General features: G+C 36.7%; 1 long non-coding RNA gene across 1 annotated transcript; it reads left to right on the forward strand.

Annotated features, from left to right (window-relative positions):
* The first annotated feature begins 5,100 nt into the window (after nt 1-5,100).
* LOC141555232 (uncharacterized) lies at nt 5,101-7,519 on the forward strand. The gene is made up of 2 exons (XR_012486106.1): nt 5,101-5,341; nt 7,251-7,519. It is a non-coding gene; the product is annotated as an uncharacterized LOC141555232 (long non-coding RNA).
* The last annotated feature ends 10,363 nt before the right edge of the window (nt 7,520-17,882 follow it).

Genomic DNA, 17,882 nt, shown 5'->3' on the forward strand with positions numbered 1-17,882 from the left:
CAGAGAAATACAGACAAAGAGACAGAGAGGCTCACTTTAAAGGTTGAGGTCTGCTCTTGGGCACTGAAAAAGTGTCCTGAGCTGCCTCTATAGAGAGATTGGGTTTCAAGCTTCACTGGGACTGAGGCTGGAGGCTTTCTCACTGTTCTGCGTGGACTTGGCCAAGTCCTACCTGTTATGCTGGGATTCAGGGGCTCATTATTTGCTTTCTCTAGTTTCTTTGGAGGTCTCACAGTTACACTGCTGATCCATTACCTACAAAATCAATACTGAGTAGCCAACTCTGCTGTAGTTTGTAGGCCTTGGCCTTACCTACCTTATAATCAAGATGAAAGGAAACACAGACCAAGGAGTTAAGTGGAAAAGTAGTTTTTCCTGAAGTGGACAAAAGTTGTAAGTGTAGCAAGGAGGAGGAAGGGCTGGGAAGAGGCAGAATATGTGGCAATAAGAGGTTGTTATTTATATAAGGAACATAAGAAGCTAGGGCAGAGAGAATTGGTGCATGTTTGTCATTATTTCAATATCACAGCAAGACTAGGATCCTAGCTGGAAGAGAACTCAGAGTTCTTCTAGTGAAACCTCTTTAATTTTATATATGAAAAAATTGAAGCCAAGAGAGATTTATTACCTGGTTTAAGGCCACAAAACTAGTAAAGGTCAGCTGTGGTATCAAACTGAGTTAAGGAAGAAGTTTCTAAAAAGCTTTTCAATAAACTTAAGTAAAGTAAAACTCAAGCAAAACACTTCAAGCTCCTATGGTTGAATAATTTAAACAAGGTGTTAATATAAGAAAAAAAGGTGTATAGGAAGTTCAACAGCACATATTTCAATATTTTTCATATTTCTCAAATCTTCCTCATTCTAGGTCCAATTACATCATCTGTGAAATAATGGGTTTGAAATAATATCTAGAACAACCTAGCTTTAAATTCTCTGACCTTATGCTTAGAAAAATCAGTGCAGACTTTTTCCCACAAGTGACCCATTAATATGGTGGAACAAGTTATGAAATACAGTAAACAAAAAGTTCTATGAATTTATTGAATAGGACTGTAGTAATTCCCCCCCCCCCCCCAGGCTGGGGTTAAGTGACTTGCCCAGGATCACACAGCTAGGAAGTGTTAAGTGTCTGAGATCAGATTTGAACTTGGGTCCGGGTCCTCCTGAATTCAGGGCTGGTGCTCTATCCCCTGCGCCACCTAGCTGCCCCAGGACTGTAGCAAATTAAGACAGGAGGAATGAGATCCTCTCCTTCAGTCTAGACCTCTTTATATCAGAAAAATTCAGAATAGAGTTTCTAAAAGAGATTGTGTTTCTTATTTTGCCCAGGACTTGGTAATCCCAGTGAAATATGGAAAAAAAAAAATCTGGGCAGCTAGAGGTGGGTTTGTCCAAGTCAAACAGGAGGGTGTACTGAGTCATAGGGTAACCAGTTATGGACCCATAAAAGAAAAAAAAAAAAAAAGGAGGAAGAACACATTATAAATAGATTGCAATCACTATCTTTCCATCTCCCATCTCCTTGATTGATTATTCTCTATATAATAAAAATCTTGAACTCCAGTCTTACATTTGAGTCCAAGCTGAGTCTTTATGATTTATTAAGATAAGAGAATGTTCACAACTTTTATAACCACAGGTTTCTTTGCCAAGAGTTTGTCTCAATAATATTGACAGTGTGTTATGTAGAAGTTAATGGTGGTCAGATATTAAAGAGTGAATATTCTGCTTGTGGAAGTTCTTCTGCTCAGGCTGCTACAGCCATGTGGAACTGAAAAAGAATGGGAGGTTCCTTATTCCTTTGTAAAATTTTATGTCTCCTACTACTTCCTTTTCTCTTGTCTTTACATTTTGTCTTCAAAATACATTCGCAATGTCAATATAATGGTGAGAAGGCTGGTGTCTTGGTCAGGAAACTCTGGGTCCCAGTGCTCCCTCTGTCACAAAATGACAGACTGCAAATCACTTGATCTTTTAGAGATTCAGGCACCACTCTCAGACCCTCAGCTGTAGAGATGGTCATAACCTGCATTAGTATGGGGAGTTTCCTCTCTAGAATTTTTCTGTATCTTTGAAAATGCTTGTATCTCCCCCAAATGTATGCCTTTCCCCCCACTCTTGTCTCCCTCTCTCCTGCTAGATCCTTTGGATCCTTTCACAAACTTCATGTGTCTAATGCCAAAGATCCTTAAGAAGAATCTTTTGCTCATGGACTTTCATTGTCTTCCTCCTAATCATATTTGCTCTTTCTTGCTCTAACCTGTGATCTATAAGGGGGAGTGTAGGAGTTGGAGAGCTGGGGAATCATAGATACCATTGGGGGCATCCAAGCAGCAGCACCAGGGGCTGACTCCCCAAGCTGTTTGACTCGAAGTAAACTCCCCTTCTGGTGTTCTTTACAAAATGTAACAGAAAACCACTCCAGGTTCATGGACAACTTGCAGTAATTGTCTAATTTCTCCTGCATTTTTAATGGGAGAATGTTTGGTTGCTTACCAAGAGCCCCTTCTTTTCATATGCCCCCATGAGCAAGCAAGACAATATTTGGAGTCAGTACAGATGTTCACTTTCAATCCTTTCCCAAATTCTAAAGCTATGGTGAGCATGAAAAGCTTGGCTCTCTGGGTAGAGGTACCAGGGGGAACAGAATAACCTGACTTCCTTTGCCTATTTAAATCAGGTAGGGCTAATACTGAAGTAGAGGTCAGTTTAGCTTTCTTTGAGGCAGGTTCTAGGAGCCAAGATCACCTGCTTCCTCTCCTCCTGGAGTGAATAGAATGTGGCAGCTAATTCATGGACCAAATACTTAAAGAGGGCCTGAGACAAAGAAACATGGAACCTAGGGAGCCTAGAAAGTTAAGAGTTTCTATAGCAGTTGGCAAAGAAGCCTCTTGGGGGAGTGCTGCAGAGAATGAGGCTGTTATTAAACAGCTCCAGGTTTCCTAAATCTTTAGCCAGGGCCTGCCCAACTATCCCGGGGAATCTAAGAAGAGAACACTGGGTTCCCAAATTCACCATTAAGTCACTCCCCAACAAGGGGACACGACAGGAGGAAATGATAAGAAAAGTGTTTGAGTAACAGGTAGCCCACCTGATAAGGCAAAGGCAAGATCTCAAAAATAAGTTTTCCATCAATTCCCAACACCCTCTGAGGGGAGGGGCAGCTGGAGCTAGAGGACCAGGCTAGACAGAATACAAGGCTCCCATCAGCTCAAAGAGATATTCAGTGGATTTGTCTGCCACATCCAAAGTCACCCTGGGTTCTGCATCTTGATGGAACAAAGGGCAGCCTGGCCAATCCCTGGGTACCATCTCTCCTGGTTCTGAGAAGGCCAGAAGACAGGGAATTGGGAAAGGTGGCTCGAGGCCATTGGGGGAAGTCTCTCTTCCTGTGCCCTACCTGGTTGCACTTAGGGCATGGGTCTGGGTCTTTTTTTCCCCCAAGAACAATCATGGGACCAAGGGCCCTATCCATGGCATCTGAGGCAAGAATCCCCTACAGCTTACTGACCTGGAACCAAATCAATATTGAACTACTGCTATTGGCCAGCATCATTTGGGGCATTCCCAAGGTAGGCTAGCTTTAGAGTTTCCCAGTCCTTGCCACTTTCTCATACCTCTTCATTAGAGTAGGTCTCATCTATAGACAGAAAGTCAACAGTGCAATATGATTAGGATATTTTTTTATTTTTATTTAATGGGAAATGAATTGAATTCTTATGTATCATATAGTCCTCCATTTATTTTGTGAAACACCCAGTGAGAGACATACAGGACAGCCAAAATTATGTAAATTTAGGAGTGTTTATTGCTAGCTAGCGACTGAACCCCAACAAATAGGGGAGTCATGTTGGAACAGTTTCAGAAACACATATTTAAAGGAAAAAAATGCTCCAAAACATTTATCACACTAAAAATTCCAATCCCATTCAGGAGGCAAGAGTTAACAAGGAGAAAATAGTTTTTTAAGTTTTATATTTTTCACATTCTCAAGGTTTTAAGATGGCACATCTGGGGGCTATGTGTGACTGCAATTGTAGACAGAAAATATCACCTATGTTAGGCATGAAGAGCTGGAAACATAGTTCTGACTACAAACAGAGATGAAAACAAAATAAAGTTCTCACAGTCTCAGGAATGCCTAAGGAGGTCAGGGACAATGTCCATTTCACTGGAAATGAGGATTTTATCAAAAAAGTTGCTGCAAACATTTTTAATCACATTTTGTCTTCCTTCTAATTTTGGCTGCATTGGTTTCATTTGTGCAAAAAACCTTATAATGCAATAGGTTTAAAATTATTCACTTCATATTTTATAATGTTCTTTTTATGTTCAATCATAAATTTTCCCCTCTTGATGAATCTGACAAGTAAATTATTACTCGGTTTCATTTTTTTTAAACTGTATCATCCTTTATGTTTAAATTATTTACTCATTTTGATTTCATCTTGATATAGAGTACACTAAACCTAGTTCATTCTCACTGTTTTCCAGTTTCTCAGTGTTTTTGCCAGATGATGAGTATTTTTCCCAAAACAGTAGGTCTTTCTTCTTGTTTACTGTGTTTCTACTGTTTTCTACTAATCTGCCACTCTACATTTTAGCTAAGGAGATAATTTTGGTGATTACCTCTTGATAATACATTGTGAAATCTGAAAAGGCTAAACCTTCAAATATTTTTTCATTTATTTTCTTTATATCCTGACTGTTGTTTTTCCAAATCTAAGTTATTATTTTTTCTAGCCCTACAAATCGATTTTTGGTAGTTTTCACATGACACTAAATAAGTAATTAGTTTAAATAGATTTTTTCATGTTTATTATATTGGTTTGGCCTTAGAAGAGGCTCTCCTTCAGGAAGAAGGTATCTCTGACTGAAGCTATCTTAGCCAAAACATTCAGCTTGGTCCTCCTCATTCCAATTTACTTTTAGCCAGAGAGTGGAAAAAGAGTCCACATGACTTGGACTCTTTTCTGCTTGTATAATATATGAGATGATATATAATTTTATTGTGGATTGAGTAATCTTTTAAAAATCTCCATGTTCCTTCGGTATTGGTTAACCTCCTAGCTATATATATGTGTGTGTGTAATAGCATTCCAGTGATTGAGAACTTTCCTTCTGTCAAGTTCAAGTGTGTAGGAACTGAAGTGAATTCAGTCAAGGACAACAGAGTGTTCCAGCCGGTTCTGAAATCACTTGTCTTATGTCCTCCTAGCCTCTCCTTGGTTGAGCTTCCCTGGTGTTCCTGCAATTCCCAGTTTCCAGTCAACAGTTATCATGAGGAGCTTCTACCTGGTTTTCATGGTGCTCTTTGTGATGATCTCCAGTACTGACACAGGTAAGGAGTAAATTGATTTTTAAATTGATTTTGGAGGATGAGCTCAATATGGCTCCTCATGCATTGACAAGAATTTGGATTAATGTTGGAACCTGTCTGGCACTAAGGGAGATGAAAGGAAAAGCTTCATCCCCTTACTTTAAGCTCAGTATGAGAAAAAATTTAGGTAGACAGTGATGTACTTATGGCCATGTGAAGGAAGGGCTGGGGAGAAAGGGCACTGAGAAATCATACTTTGAAATGTTTATGTGTTTTCAAAACTCTTCTAAAGTCCAAGAAGTTAGGCCAGATTGGTTAGGTACAATGTGTTTTCAGAATCACACCAGATTTGTAGGATCCTGTTGGTGTTAGAGAATGGATCTAGGAATGTCTCTACCACATTTTATAGATGAAAAACTGAAGTCATAGCTACTCCAAAGTCACAGAAGTAATGAGAATGACAGAGCTTGGATTCAAACTCAAATGCCATTCATGCCAAAAAATGAAATAATAAACAATTTTTTCTGCTTCAGCATGATGCACTATTTCTGTGTTTATATAAAGATTCCTATTATTGTGTACAATGCCTAGGATATAGTAGATATTTAAGAAATATTTGGCTATTGGAGGATTTATAATACTTCTTTCTCTCTTCATCTCATGATGTACAAAAGCTTCTATATACTCTTATTCCTGGCCAAAGCTACTAGATGATATTTCTTTGAAACACTGTTGTTTTGTCTCTCAGATTAAGAATTCCTCACTGCTTCAGTTTGTTTGTCCCCCACAAACCATTTTTTGTATTGATAACATTTTCATCAGATTGTTTATATAAGGAAATTGAGGTTTACCAGGTTGTATTTGAAAAAGCACACAAGATTTGGGTTCAGATCTTGGTTATGATATTTAATGCTTATGTAAACTTACCAGTTCCCCTTTTCTCATGATTCTCATTAACCTATCTATAAAATTACAGGGAATAATTTAGGTATTATAATAGGACCCTAATCTAAATATTCTGTTTATTTGTGACCTTTAGATAATCCATTTCTAGTGACAAAGGAACTCGTTTTCTTGAGTTTCCCCTACGATGAATCTGAGCCTGTTTTAATATTTGGCAGTGATAGCTAACACTTAGTTTTTTTTTTCTTTTCTCTACTTTTTTCCTTTGTTTTATTTCTTTTTGTTTCTTTCTTTCTTTTTTTTTTTGGGGGGGGAGGCAATCAATGTTAAGTGACTTGGGCAGAATCACACAGCCTACTAAATGTCAAGCTTCTGAGGCCAGATTTAAATTCAGGTCCTCTGACTCCAGAACCTGTGCTCTATCCATAATGCCACCCACCTAGGTGCCCCTGTTTTCAAATTTAAAAAAAAAATTGAACTTATTATTGTCATTCTACAAATGATGAAGCTAAGATAAATCAAGATTAACTTACTCATGCAAGATAACTCATCTGAAATATTTGTCTAAGGGACAAATTTGTCAGGTGTTAGGTCGAGCTCTTTATGTAGAGACATGGGAGTTTACTATGAACTGACACATAGTTACACATGTTGTACCAGTGAAAGCGTCCATCCAGTCTCTATACTCATTTCATTCTTTTCATAATCTTTTAATGTAGTTTAGTATGAGTAAGATGTCTCCCATTTTATAGGTAATTGAATAAAGTCTCAGAGAAGTGAAATTCACAAGGTTACATTGTTTTTAAAAAATGTCATTTTAAGAGTAAAATCCAGTACATCTATTTTCAAGACCAGTATGTTTTGTTTCCATTTTACCATATTATATTCTTTATGGAAAGATTATGTTTAAAAAATTCAAGCTAATGAATAAACTCTCTAATCTATGATTCAGATTACAATAAAATATCCCCCTTTCTATGGATTTATAAAGATAGATTTCAAAACATCTTTTTTCTTCTTTTAACAGATTTTAGTTTCCTAATTCAAAGTGATGGATGTGTGAACGACCTTCATGGCAAATGTCGTTTAAGTCCATGCGAACCACCATGGATAAACCATGGAAAGTGTAATTTTGATATTGAAAATTGTTGTATACGACTAGACCGCATAAATGGGAGAAGAAAACGTTTTAAATCGAATTTTTTGACATGGAAGGATAATAGGATAGAAAATGGAAGAAGTTAAAGTGCATGGCATATTCATTTTTCTTTGAATAAAGAAAAATTCAGCTGGAAAGTATGCTTCCTTTTTTGTGAGACAATTGGGGTAAAGTGATTTGTCCAGGGTCACATAGCGTTTAAGCTTTAAGCTTCTGCACCTGCATGTCAACTCAGGTTCTGCTGATTCCTGTGCTGGTGCTCTATCCCTTGTGCCATCTAGCTGCACTAATAGTATACTTCTTAAAACAGAAATGGTTCCTGCTTCTTTGTGAATTGGAACAACTGACATTCTATTTCACAAAACCATAATAAAGAATACAGACACACACACACACAAAAACACACACACATAAGGCAGAGAGCCAAGATGGCAGAGAGTAGACATGCCTCTGTCTGAGTACCTTTTAGCATCCCTCAGATCAACAGTATATCAAACTCTGAACAGGTTTTGGAGAGAACCCACAAATATTTCAAGTATAACAAATTTCCAGCAGAAGATATTTTAGAAGAAGTTCAAAAAAGGTCTGTTTTGGGGGGTGGAGCCAAGATGGCAGAGGAGGCATACATGAGAATCTAAGCTCCTCTCACCCTCATTACCAATTTTTAAAATCAGCCTCAAAAATGGCACTTGACTGGTAAAACCCACAAAGATTGGAAGTACAACAACTCACCAGCCGAAGATAATCTGGAATATAGCCAGAAAAGGCTTGTCCTGAATGGTGGAAATAGACAGGCACAGGGCAGGGATAATCATGAGCAGGGATGGCCTCTGTGGTTGGAAGGTTTACATAGAGCTCTGCCATAGCCCGACTGCTTTGCATTGGTTGTAGAGTAGTGGACCAGCAGAGAAGTTGGAGCCTAGGGTAGAGGGTACACTGAGAGATGCTAAAGACCAAGAGGATCTGACTTTGCCCACCTAGGGCCAGAAGTGACTCAGCACAGACCATAACACAGCTCTTCATGGCATTTTACAGCGATGGGCTTTTGTTGGGGGGCAGTCACACACAGCAGAGGCACAGCCCCGGGCAATCTCTCATATGCACAGTGGGGGGCTCGCCCTGGGATAGTGGAATTTCCCCAGCTTGATTGCTCTCACCAGGCAGAGATACTTCCAGTGTGGTAAGGGATAGGGCATCTGCTAATACTCAAAGCAGGTGTTTGTGGGGGGCAGTGATACTTTTGCTGCTTAACCTCTAGCCCCAAGGCAGTTGCTAATCCTCACAGCAGGGCTCCTCGCAGGGCACTTACACAGCCTGGCCCTTGTTACCCAAGCCTACTCACTTCCCTGTGGAGCTCTTCCCAGAGTCCTCCTGAAGCTCCGCCTTTCTTTGCAGCTCATTGAGAGGACAGCTCCTGTCCATATACCAATCCTTGGTATGCAGAGGAAGCTGGTAATCTCCTTGCCCTGAAGACAGACCCTGAAGGCTTTAAAAAAATGAGTAAAAAAAAATGAAGAAAACGATTGATAGCTTCTATACAGAAAGAGAGCAGGGATCTCGGGGAGACTAACAGCAAACAGCTTCAAGACACTAACCCAAATAATTCTCTCCTAGAACAGACTATTAAAAACCTCAGTGAGAAGAAACATGGGGAAAGGAAAGAGAAGCTATGCAAGAGAGTAACAAACTCCTGAAATGTGAATTGGCAAAGGTAAACAACTTCCTGAAGGAAGTGCAGGGAAACAGAATTTGTGAATTGGAAAAGGCAAAGAACTCTCAGGAAATGAGGGGAAACAGAATTAAGGAATTGGAAAAGGTAAAGCATTCCCAAGAAAGTAGGATTTGTGAATTGGAAAAAGAAAATAACTAACTAAAAAACAAATTTAGTGAAATGGAAAAAAAATTCCATAGAGCAAAACAACTCATTTAAAAACTCAATTGGACATATACAAAAAGAAGCAAAAAAAGCTAATGAAGAGAATACTTCATTAAAAATCAGAATTGAACAAATAGAAATGAATGATTCATTGAGACACCAAGAATCAGTCAAGCAAAAACAAAAAACTGAAAATTTGGAGAAAAATGTCAAATATCTAATTGGAAAAATGACAAATTGGAATATAGATCTAGAAGAGATAATCTGAGGATTATTGGACTTCCTTAAAATTATGATGAAAAAAAAAAGCCTAGATACTATTTTACAGGAAATCATCAAAGATAACTGCACAGAGATAATAGAACCAGAAGGTAAAATAGGCATTGAAAGAATTCATTGAACACCTTCTGAAAAAGACCAAAAAACCCCCACAAAACTCCACGGAACATTGTGGCAAAATTTCAGAACCATCAGACTAAGGAAAAAATATTACAAGCAGCCAGGAAAAAAAATTCAAATACCTAGGTGCCACAATAAGGGTCACTCAAGATCTGGCTGCCTCTATTTTAAAGGACTGAAGGCAGTGGAATCTGATATTCTGAAAAGCAAAAGAACTTGGAATGCACCAAAGAATAAACTACCCAGGTAAGTATAGCATTTTCTTTCATGGAAGAAGATGGACATTTAATGAAACAGATGAATTCCATTTGTTTCTAAGGTAAAAACCAGATCTAAACAAAAAATGTGATCTCCAATCATAGGTCTCAAGAGAAGCAGAAAAAAAGTAAAAGGAACTCTTAAGAACTGTATTTCTGTTCTGGATATGCACTAAGACTACATGTGTAATTTGATTTTACTAATATAACAAAAAAAAAAAAAGGGAAGTAGAAATGGAAAGAGGATAGTGTCAGATAAAGGGGAAAGGAGAGAAAAAAGAGGAAAACTACATCCCACAAAGAGGCAAAGAAAACCTATCATATCTGAGGGAAGTTAGAGAGGGGGAGGAAAATTGTGTGAACTTTACTTTCAACAGAATTGGCTCAAAGAGAAAATAGTTGACATATTGGTTTTACAGAAAATTCTCTCTCACCTCATTAAAAAGGGAAAAGGAAAAGAGTAATAAGGAAAGGTTACAAGAAATGGAAAGGGATTTAAAGGGAGGATGGAGGGATACTAAAGGGGGAGGGCTGTGTGATGCAAGTGGGGCTCATAAGCTCAATACTGGGGAAGGGGTGCAGGGAGGGCAAGGGAAAAAACAAAATCTGGGGATAATATGATGGCAGAAAATATAGAATTAGTAATTTTAACTGTAAATGTGAATGGGATAAACTCTCCCATCAAACAGAGACAGATAGCTAGCTGGATCAAAAGTTAGAACCCTACAATATGTTGTTGACAGGAAACACATTTAAAGAAGGGAGATACATACAGAATAAAGGTAAAGGGCTGGAGCAGACTCTATTATGCTTCAAGTGAAGTCAAAAAAGCAGGGGTAGCTGTCTCCTCAGATCAAGCAAAAGCAAAAATTGATCTAATCAAAAGAGATAAGAAAGGAAACTATATCTTGCTAAAGGGTTGCATAAACAATGAAGCCATATCAAGACTAAATATATATACACCAAGTGGTATAGCATCTAACTTTATAAAGGAGAAGTTAAGAGAGTTGCAAGAAGAAATAGACAACAAAACTATAATAGTGGGAGATCTCAACCTTGCACTCTCAGAATTAGATAAATCCAACCACAAAACAAATAAGAAAGAAATTAAAGAGGTAAATAGAATATTAGGAAAATTAGGTATGATAGATCTTTGGAGAAAACTGAATGGTGACAGAAAGGAGTATACTTTCTTCTCAGCAGTTCATCGAACCTATATAAAAGTAGACCATATATTAAAACATAAAGATATCAAAATTAAATGCAGGAAGGCAGAAATAGTAAAGGCTTTCTTTTCAGATAACAATGCAATAAAAACTACATTCAACCAAAAGCAGGGGCAAATAGATCAAAAAGTAATTGGAAACTAAATAATCTCATCTTAAAGAATGATTGGGTGAAACAGCACACTATAGACACAATTAATAATTTCACTCAAGATAATGACAATGATGAGACATCATACCAAAATTTGTGGGATTCTAAAGCTGTAATAAGGGAAAATTTTATATCTTTAGAGGAGTACTTGAAGAAAATAAAGAAAAGATCAACGAATTGGGCTTGCAACTTAAAAAGCCCCTAATCAAATACTAAACACTAAGAGTTGGTTTTATGAAAAAAAAAAAAAAAACAATAAAATCTATAAACCTTTGGTAAATCTGATTAGAAAAAGGAGTGAGGAAAATCAAATTGTTAGTCTTAAAAATGAAAAGGGAGAACTTTCCACCAATGAAGAGGAAATTAGCAAAATAATAAGGAGTTACTTTGCCCAAATTTATGCCAATAAATTTGATAACCTAAGTGAAATGGATGACTACCTCCAAAAATATAGGCTTCCCAAATTAACAGAGGAGGAAGTAAATTGCTTAAATAGTCCCATTTCAGAAAAAGAAATAGAACAAGCTAATAATCAACTCCCTAAGAAAAAATCTCCAGGATCAGATGGATTTACCTGTGAATTCTACCAAACATTCAAAGAAAAATTAATTCCAATTTTATATAAACTATTTTTAAAAATAGGGAATGAAGGAATCCTACCAAATTCCTTTTATGACACAGATATGGAACTGATACCCAAACTAGGTAGGTTGAAAACAGATAAAGAAAACTATAGACCAATCTCCCTAAAGAATATTGATGCTAAAATCTTAAATAAAATATTAGCAAAAAGACTACAGAAAATCATCCCCAGGATAATATATCATGATCAAGAAGGATTTATATCAGGAATGCAAGGCTGGTTCAATATTAAGAAAACTATTAGTATAATTGACCATATTAATAACCAAATTAGCAAAAATCATATAATTATCTCAATAGATGCAGAAAAAGCATTTGATAAAATCCAACTTCCATTTCTTTTAAAAACACTTGAGAATATAGGAAAAAATGGACTATTCCTTAAAATAATCAGTAGCATCTATTTAAACCCTTCAGTAAGCATCATATGTAATGGGGTAAGACTGCAACCATTCCCATTAAGATCAGAGGTGAAACAAGGTTGCCCACTATCACCATTACAATTCAATATTGTATTAGAAATGCTAGCTTTGGCAATAAGAGTGGAGAAAGAGATTAAATTAATTAGCGTAGGTAATGAGGAAACTAAATTATCATTCTTTGATGATGATATGGTATACTTAGAGAAACCCAAAGATTCTACTAAAAAGCTATTAGAAATAATCTAGTCCTTTAGCAAAGTTGCAGGATACAAAATAAACCCACATAAATCATCAGCATTCTTATATGTCACTAACAAAATCCAACAGTTACAAAGTTACAAAGAGAAATTCCATTTAAAGTATCGACTAATAGTATAAAATATTTAAGAATCTATCTGCCAAGGGAAAATGAGAAACTATATGAGCAAAACTACAATACACTTTCCACACAAATTAAGTCTAATCAAACCAATTGGAAAAATATCAAATGCTCTTGGATAGGGCGAGCAAATATAACAAAGATGACAATGCTACCTAAACTAGCCTATTTACTTAGCCCTATACCAATCAGACTCCCAAAAAACTATTTTAAGGCCCTAAAAAAAAATAACAACAAAATTCTTATGGAAAAACAAAAGGTCAAGAATTTCAAGGAACTTAATGAAAAAAATTAAATGAAGGTGGCCTAGCTGTACCAGATCTAAAATTATACTATAAAGCAGTGGTTAGCAAAGGTATTTGGTATTGGCTAAGAAATAGACTAGTTGATCAGTAGAGTAGGTTAGGTCTAAAGGACAAAATAATCAATAACTTTAATAATCTAGTGTTCGACAAACCCAAGGACCCCAGCCTTTGGGATAAGAACTCAATGTTTGACAAAAATGGCTGGGAAAATGGAAAATTAATATAGCATAAACTAGGCATTGACCTACACTTAACAACGTACACCAAGGTCAGGTCAAAATAGGTACATGATCTAGGCATAAAGAATGAGATTATAAATAAATTAGAGGAACATAGGATAGTTTACCTCTCAGACCTGTGGAAGAGATAGATCGATCACAAAGTAGAAAACTTTGATTATATCAAATTGAAAGTTTTTGTGCAAACAAAGCTAATGCAGATAAGATTAGAGGGGAAACAATAAACTGGGAAAATATTTTTACAGTCAAAGGTTCTGATAAAGGCCTCATTTCCAAAATATATAGAGAATTGACTCTAATTTATAAGAAATCAAGCCAATCTCCAATTGATAAATGGTCAAAGGATATGAACAGACAATTCTCAGATGAAGAAATTAAAACTATTTCTAGTCATATGAAAAGATGCTCCAAGTCATTATTAATCAGAGAAATGCAAATTAAGACAACTCTGAGATACCACTACACACCTGTCAGATTGGCTAGAATGACAGGGAAATATAATGCAGAATGTTGGAAGGGATGTGGGAAAACAGGGATACTGATACATTGTTGGGGGAATCGTGAATACATGCAGCCATTCTGAAGAGCAAGTTGGAACTATGCTCAAAAAGTTATCAAACTGTGCATACCCTTTGACCCAGCAGTGTTACTACTGTGCTTATATCCCTTTTTAAAAATTAATTTTATAATTATAACATTTTTGACAGTATATTTGCATAGGTAATTTTTTTTACATTATCCCTTGTACTCCCTTCTGTTCCAAATTTTTTCCCTCCTTCCCTCCACCCCCTCTCCTAGATGGCAGGCATTCCCATAGATATTAAATATCTTATAGTATATCCTAGGTATAATATATATGTGCAGAACCGAATTTTGTTGTTGTTGTTGCAAAGGAAGAATTGGATTCGGAAGGTAAAAATAATCTGGGAAGAAAAACAAAAAAAAATGCTCACAGTTTACACTCATTTCCCAATGTTCCTTTTCTGGGTGTAGCTGATTCTGTCCATCATTGATCAATTGGAATTGGATTAGCTCTTCTCTATGTTGAAGATATCCACTTCCATCAGAATACATCCTCATATAGTATCATTGTTGAAGTCTATAATGATCTCCTAGTTCTGCTCGTTTCACTCAGCATCAGTTGATGTAAGTCTCTCCAAGCCTCTCTGTACTCCTCCTGTTGGTCATTTCTTACAGAGCAATAGTATTCCATAATATTCATATACTACAATTTATTAAGCCATTCTCCAATTGATGGGCATCCACGTAGTTTCCAGTTTCTGGCCACTACAAAAAGGGCTGCCACAAACATTTTGGCACATACAGGTCCCTTTCCCTTCTTTAGTATTTCCTTGGGATATAAGTCCCCTACTGAGCTTATATCCCAAAGAGATCTTGAAAAAGGGAAATGAGTGAAATGAGTAGTACCAGGAGATCATTGTATACTTCAACAACAATAGTATATGATGATCAATTCTGATGAATGTGGCCCTCTCCAACAATGAGATGAACCAAATCAGTTCCAATAGAGCAGTAATGAACTGAACCAGCTACACCCAGCGGGAGAACTCTGGGAGATCAATATGAATCACTCCATGGAATTTCCAATCCCTCTAATTTTGTCTGCCTGCATTTTGGATTTCCTTCACAGGCTAATTGTACACTATTTAAAAGTCTGATTCTTTTTGTACAGCAAAACAATTGTTTGGAAATGTATACATATATTGTGTTTAATTTATACTTTATCATATTGAATATGAATTGGTCAACCTGCCATCTGGAGTGGGGGAGGAGGAGGGGAAAAGTTAGAGCAAAAGGTTTGGCAATAGTCAATATGTTGTGAAGTTGCATGTATCTTGTAAATAAAAACTATTTTTAAAAAGTCTGTTTCAATCGAGCCAGGGCTGGGGGAATGCTGCTGAGCACATACACAGAGGAATGAGCCATGGCAGGGAGCCAGGGTTTGCAATATCCTGTCTGTGAACTGGAAAATCTCCTGAGAGGCTTTCAGGTTAATATGTCTTGGTAACAAGCAAGTGGTTCAGCAGGTTATCTGAGAGGCACTAAAAGAAAATACAAAAGACAAATATTGAACCTTTGTATCCTAGAAAAATGCAGGACCTGGCCACACTTATCCAGTGCTAGAAATCTGTACTATGTATGTGTGAACTAGAGAACCATTACATTGCTATACTAAGTACTAAGTGTATATATGAACTAGAGAACCATCATTTCATTAATGTCACTGAGTCAACACCTTCTTTCAAGTATACTTTTCCAGAGTTCCAGGTTCTGTAGAGCCAGAATCAGTATTATGCAGGAAGTAGCAGGTTCCACTTTAAAGTACTGAAAGGCCTGGAATATAATATTCTATAAGGCAAAACCCTTTGGATTGCAGCAAAGAATCAACTATCCATCAAAAGTGAGCATTATCTTTTAGGGAAAAAGAGGTATACTCAATGAAACAAATGGATGTCCTTTATTTCTGATAAAAAAATACCAGAGATGAATAGAAAATTTGATCTTCAATGATAAAACTCAAAAGAACCATAAAAAGGTAAAAAGGAAAGGAAAAAAACTTTCTTTTAAAAGTTAAAAAGTTTATATCCCTATATAGGAAGATGATATATTTAATTCTTGAGATCTGTATCTTTGTTATGGGTATACTTAAAGGATTCCAGTATAATTTTATTTTATTGTAATGATATTAAAAAATATATATATAGAGGATGAAAGGGAATTCTACTAGAAGACGTTTAAATGGAGTAAATTATATCACATGAAGAGGCAAAAGAGACCTATTATAATTGAGGGAAATAAGGAAAGGGAATGAATATTGTATGTTTTTTCTCTCATCAGATCTGGCTCAAAGAGAAAATACCTTCAAGAGAAGCTTATCTCATCACATAGGGAAGTAGAAGGGGAAAGGGGAAAGGAATGGGGAAAGCTAATAGAATGGAACAGAAGTATAAAGAGAAAGGTATAAGGAAAAGGGAGGACCTATAAAAGAGGAGGGCTGTTTGAGGGAGGGGGTGGTCAGAAACAAAATACTGTGGAGGAGGGAAATGGGGAAAGGAAAGAGAAAAGTATAACTTGGGGGAAAAGATGTCAGGAAATACAAAGTTAGTAATGTTAACTGTGAATATGAATGGGATGAACAGATAAAACAGAAGCAGATAGCAGACTGGATGAAAAGCCAGAATCCAACAATATGTTGTTTACAAGAAACACATTTAAAGCAGAATGATTCATACAGAGTAAAGGAAAAGAGCAGGAGCAGAATCTATTATGCTTATTTAAACAGTAAAATAATTTCTTGGGACTTTGATTGGTATGGCAGTGAATAAGTAGATTAATTCAGGTAGTATTATAATTTTTATTATATTCCCTCAGTTTACTCATGAACACTTGATATTTTTTCAATTCATTAAATATAAATTTATATGTATGGAAAATGGTTTGTAATAGTGTTAATATAGTTCATGATTTGGCATTGGTCAGTAGATTCCCAAATATTTTATATTCTCTAAAGATATTTTAAATGGAATTTTTCTTTGTATGTCTTATTTCAGGACTTTGTTGGTAATATATAAAAACGCTGATGATTCATATGGTTTGATTTTGTATCCTACAACTTTGCTAAAATTGGGAATTTTTTCTAGTAGTTTTTTTTTTTAAAGTTGATTCTCTAGGATTCTCTAAGTATAGCATCATATCATTTGCAAAGAGTAATAATTTGGTTTCCTCAGTACCTACTCTTTTAAAGGGCTGAAACTCTGAATAGGTGTACTGTAATCAGACAACTGAGCACTTAAGGCTAATTACCTATTGGACAATATTCTATTAGCATATGCTTGGAAAAAGGGCCCTTCTCACTATTCCATGCTGGCTCCATCTTTTGGTCCATACAGATAATTGTAGGAGGGATTTGGGAATGGAGTAAGACAAACCAAAGTCAATTGGAGGAGGAGGAGGAGGAGAAGGGAGGTCAGTTGGTGGAGAGTGAGGGGCAGTTTTGTCGATCCCCTTCACTTCTCCCCATAAAGACCAAGGACTTTTGCTTATCCTGGCTCCGGCTATTCCTGAGGCCTCCAGGAAGCTAACCCGGACTTCACATTTTGGTACCCAACATGTGAACCAAGGACACTAATTTAACTGAAGAGGTTCCTGGTGACCAGAAAATAGGGTGAGTATTTTAATAGACAAATAGGAAACTGACTTTGTTAAGGGCTAAAATAGCAACCTTTTCTAGCTGAAATGGGGCAGATATTAGGAAAAGATTCTCCCCCATCCCCAGCTCCACCTCCACCACCACCACCACCACCTCCTGCCCCAAGGGGGCACTATAGAAAGAATGCTTAAGTTGATCAAGAGACAAGATTTGCTTGTAACTTGGGAGCAGATTGATGGATTCTTGGATATGTTAGAATGCACGTCCCCTTCGTTCTTAAAGGATGAAGATATAGGAGGAGATAATTGGAAACTAGTAGGAGATCAACTTTGTGAATACTACAATGATAAAGGTCCTGATTCAATTTCCAAGGAAACATTCTATACATATAATAAAATTGGCCTTAAAGAATCCTGCAAGTTATTAAAAAAAA

This window comes from Sminthopsis crassicaudata, chromosome 2 (assembly GCF_048593235.1).
Source record: "Sminthopsis crassicaudata isolate SCR6 chromosome 2, ASM4859323v1, whole genome shotgun sequence".
In the NCBI taxonomy this organism is placed as follows: domain Eukaryota; kingdom Metazoa; phylum Chordata; class Mammalia; order Dasyuromorphia; family Dasyuridae; genus Sminthopsis; species Sminthopsis crassicaudata.